The sequence below is a fragment of the Nyctereutes procyonoides genome, unplaced genomic scaffold (assembly GCF_905146905.1).
Source record: "Nyctereutes procyonoides isolate TBG_1078 unplaced genomic scaffold, NYPRO_anot_genome, whole genome shotgun sequence".
NCBI classification, from domain to species: domain Eukaryota; kingdom Metazoa; phylum Chordata; class Mammalia; order Carnivora; family Canidae; genus Nyctereutes; species Nyctereutes procyonoides.
Window position 1 is genome coordinate 47,175,098 of NW_026575135.1, and position 4,730 is coordinate 47,179,827.

Here is a 4,730-nt window from a genome sequence, read left to right on the forward strand (position 1 = left end):
TTTTGATTCTCCTTTGACTACATAATTTCATAGTTCATGTCTTCTTTCTCAAATATTTTTTTCTTTTGCTTGAGTCATTCTTTTGCTGATGTTTTCTATTTTATTTTTAATTTTATTCATTATATTCCTCAGCTCGAAAACTTTTTGTCTGAATTTTTAGGGTTTCTATCTCTGTTTAACTTCTCGTTTTCTTTATTTCATTGAATTGTCTTTCTGTGTTTTGTTGTACCTCACTGAATTCTTTTTTTTTTTTAATTTTGATTATTTATGATAGTCACACAGAGAGAGAGAGAGAGACAGGCAGAGACACAGGCAGAGGGAGAAGCAGGCTCCATGCACCGGGAGCCCGACGTGGGATTCGATCCCGGGTCTCCAGTATCGCGCCCTGGGCCAAAGGCAGGCGCTAAACCACTGCGCCACCCAGGGATCCCACCTCACTGAATTCTTGAAACAGCTATTTTTAATTCTTTAAATTGCAGACCTCCATGTCTTTGGGGTTGGTCCCTGGAAATTATTGTGATTCTTTGGTTATGTCATGTTTCTTTCAATTTCATGTTACTTAAAGTGTTGCATTGCTGTGTTTGCATTTGAAGTAGCAGTCACCTTCTCCATCTTTACCAATTGTCTTCAAATCAGAAATATCTTCCATTAACCCTGATAGGGATTCTGAGACTTTCTCAAACTTTCTATATAGATACAACTGTTCTGTGCTACTTATTCCCTCTTGTGGCAGGATTTTCAAGTTTTTATGCCTTCTCTCCATTCGGCCGAGTAAGGATAGCTTCTTTTTTGTTTTCCCAAAGGTGGCACTAAAGCTCAAATTTGTGATCTCTGCCCGACCCTCAAATTCAGCCCAGCTTTCGCCACATTCTCAACCAGATATCTATCAAAGTTTATTCCCACCACTGCTATCAGGAGTGCTGTTGGTCATAGGATGGAGAGGGCAAGGTTCATTAGATGCTGGGGATGCCTGTAGGCCAGTTGGGGGCATCCACAAGTGTGGCATTCCCAGTGGCTCGTAAGCAAGCCTCTTGGGGACCACAGTGAAGTTAGGATCTGTACCCCTTTAATGCCCCTTGAGAGTCTTATCTGCCTCTCTCCCAGTCTCTTCCCATCCCTAATTTTTAAAAGATTTTATGTATTTATTTGACAGAAAGAGAGAGAGCACACACACAAACAGTGGGAGCGACAGGCAGAGGAAGAGGAAAGAGCAGGCTCCTCATTGAGCAGGCAGCCCAATGAGGGGCTTGATCCCAGGACCCTGGATCATGACCTGAGATGAAAGCAAATGTTTAACCAAATGAGCCACCCAGGACCCCCTATATGCCCTAAACTTTATATCTCATTATTCAGTATTCTGAGTAGGTAAGAGAGAAATGACCCCTTTTGCTGTGTCCTGCACAACTGGGGAAGCCAGTGCACTCACATGCTCTCCCTTTCCCCCACAGGATAAATCACAGGTTGAGGAAGATCTTTCCTGACCCTGAGCTGTACTGCCTGAGGAAAGGGGTGATGTGGGTAAAGTCAAGCTAATTCTCTTAATCCAGTATGTCCAAACTCAGAAAAAAGAATATGTATATGTAAATATATTTTTGTTTCTTTGTTTGTTTGTTTGTTTGTTTGTTTCCTCCAGCAGTGTGCTGGAACTTCTCAGAAGCCTGGACTTTCACAAAGTCTCTCTCATCTATAGGGGAGTGTCTATGAACAGTGTTTTTGAGGAAGCCCTAGACAGTGGACAGTGGTTAAGGTGGGCTGGAGCAGGTTCATGGACCACTGCAGAAAACACAGCCAGTACTTAGGTTTGTATACTTATTGCTCAATACACATGTGAGTGAGACTCCTCCTGGGTCTTTTGTCATATGGTACTTGATCCCACAGTTTTCATAAAAGCTCTTTTATCTATGGATAAATACCAAATTATTGTCATTGAGTTGGGGAACAAAAACAAAAGATGTCTTATTTTTCTCCCATGATGTTGACATTACTCCCTTTGAGCCATATTTTCGTTTGATTTTGTAATACTTCTACAATGCAGCTTATCCTACAAAGAAGCCCTTTGTAAGGACAACTCTCTTAAGAAAAAAAGAAATATAGATTTGGACATAGATATTGATATAAATAAACATTTATTTGACAATTTTTGGAGACAAGAAAAAAGCTGATGAAAAATGTCAGTGCTGGAAACCTTGTAAATGATAATGAGGAGAGATGGAGATAACAGGGGCTGAGTTGGTCTTTATCAATCCCCACCCCCCCATAACTGCTTAAGGAAAACTGATCTTGCCTGAGGGGAGGAAATGGATTACAGAAGAAATACAGTTTGTTTTGTTTTGTTTTTTAGAGAGACCAATAGCATAAGTGGGATTGGGGGGAGGGACAGAGAGACAGGGTGAGAGAGAATCCCAAGCAGGTTCTACACTCAGTGCAGAGCCCACTGCTGGTCTGGATCTCACAACCCAGAGATTATGACCTGAGAAGAAATCAAGAGTTGGATGCTTAACTGACTGAGCCACCCAGGTGCCCCCAAGAAATACAATTTTTTATCTCTGATTTATTCCACCTATTTAGTTTGCCTAGGTCAGTGATTCTTAGTAAACTTGATTTCATGACTAATTTTACATTAATATAGATGGGATAGAGTAGAGGAAGGGGTGGGCCAATACTATGACTCAATCAATAATTTCTTATTACTTTTCCCATAAAAGATTATTCTATTCTATTATTTCTCTTAAACACAATCTCTGCCTCAGGAAGCCAGCATGAGACATAATTTTTGGAATAAAGTTTATCCTCAACATTCTTTCCTGCCATTTCTCTGCTCCTTCCTCTTTCCCAGACAGCCATTGCTCTCAGGCTGCTTCCTGGCTATGAGATCACCACACTCAGACATTGCCTCCTGTCCTATACCTCAAGTCTTCCCTACCTCAATTGCCCCATACATTTGACACATACTCATTGAGGGAATGGTCACCAAGAGAGTCCAGAGTATACAGGAGGACATGGAAGACAGAGCTCATAAGCTAGTTATGAAGACTTACAATGTTCCAATATGATCCATTAATTTATGTTATAATATCAATGACACTATACCCTACCCTCTAAGGAGTATTTGCATTTTTTAAAGATTTTATTTATTATTTATTCATGAGAGAGAGAGAGAGAGAGAGAGAGAGGCAGAGACACAGGCAGAGAGAGAAGGAGGCTCCATGCAAGGAGCCCAACGTGGGACTCGATCCCGGGTCTCCAGGATCACGCCCTGGGCTGAAGGCGGCGCTAAACCGCTGAGCCACTCCAGATGCCTGAGTATTTGCATTTTAAGAGGATCTCCAGAGATACAAAACTCATCACTCATCAAAAGGATGACTCTCTTCATGATGGAAATTTTAGTAAGCAACAAGCTAAAGAGAGAGATATGCTGGTGCCAGAAAGTATATTTCAAACCACACCACAAAGAGAATTGTTTACCCCAACTCAGACTGACAAGTGCTCTCCACAAAATGTAAACCTCTTGATAAAAATGTACTGACTAGATAAATAGATAAATAGATTAATTAATTAATTTTCCCTCAGGAAAAGGCATTGTTGAATTCTCAGGGAAGCCAGCTGCTCGGAAAGCTCTGGACAGGTGCAGGGGAAGGCTCCTTCCTGCTAACCACATTTCCTCGGCCTGGGACTGTGGAGCCCATGGACCAGTTGGATGATGAAGAGGGACTTCCAGAGAAACTGGTTATAAAGAATCAGCAATTTCACAAGGAGCAAGAGCAGCCACCCAGATTTGCACAGCCTGGATCCTTTGAGTATGAGTATGCCATGCGCTGGAAGGCACTGACTGAGATGGAGAAGCAGAAGCAGGACCAAGTGGGCTGCCACATCAAGGAAGCTCATGAGAAGCTGGAGATGGAGGTGGAGGCTGCCCGCCATGAGCACCAGGTCATGCTAATGAGACAGGATTTGATGAGGCGTCAAGAAGAACTTAGGAGGATGGAAGAGCTGCACAACCAAGAAGTACAAAACCGAAAGCAACTGGAGCTCAGGCAGGAGGAGGAGCTCAGACACCTAGAGGAAGAAATGTGGCAATGTGGCAGCAACAAGAAGAAATGATGCGGCGACAGCAGGCAGGATTCAAGGGAACATTCCCTGATGCGAAAGAACAGGAGATATGGGTGGGCCAGATGGCTATGGGAGGTGCTATGGGCATAAACAATAGAGGTGCCATGCCCCCTGCTCCAGTGCCACCTGGTACCCCAGCTCCTCCAGGACCTGCCACTATGATGCCAGACGGAACCTTGGGGTTGACCCCACCAACAACTGAATGCTTTGGCCAGGCTGCTACAATGGAAGGAATTGGGGCAATTGGTGGACCCCCTCCTGCATTCAACCATGCAGCTCCTGGAGCTGAATTTGCTCCAAAAAAAAATCACAGATACTAATAAAAATTTCAATGTCTAGTTTCCCAAAAACCCTTAAAAGAAGGAGCCTTTTTGGACTAGTCAGAATTCAGCCCTGGAAAAGTGTTAGGGATCCCTCCCAATAGTTAGGTCTTCCTTGCCTGTACTACTCTGAGGGAGTTTACTGGAGGCTGAGGGCAAGGGAGGGGTAATATTTAACAAATCAGTTCTGTGTGGTATATCGTTTAACTAATTGATTCTGTGTGGTGCATTCCTGAAGTCTCATGTGATTGTTGAGGTTCTTGAGGGGTGGAACCATGGCAAAATGGTTAGAAAAATCCA

General features: G+C 43.1%; 1 pseudogene; it reads left to right on the forward strand.

The window, feature by feature from the left end:
- The first annotated feature begins 3,566 nt into the window (after positions 1 to 3,566).
- LOC129494608 (non-POU domain-containing octamer-binding protein-like) lies at positions 3,567 to 4,430 on the forward strand (annotated as a pseudogene).
- Positions 4,431 to 4,730: the final 300 nt, after the last annotated feature.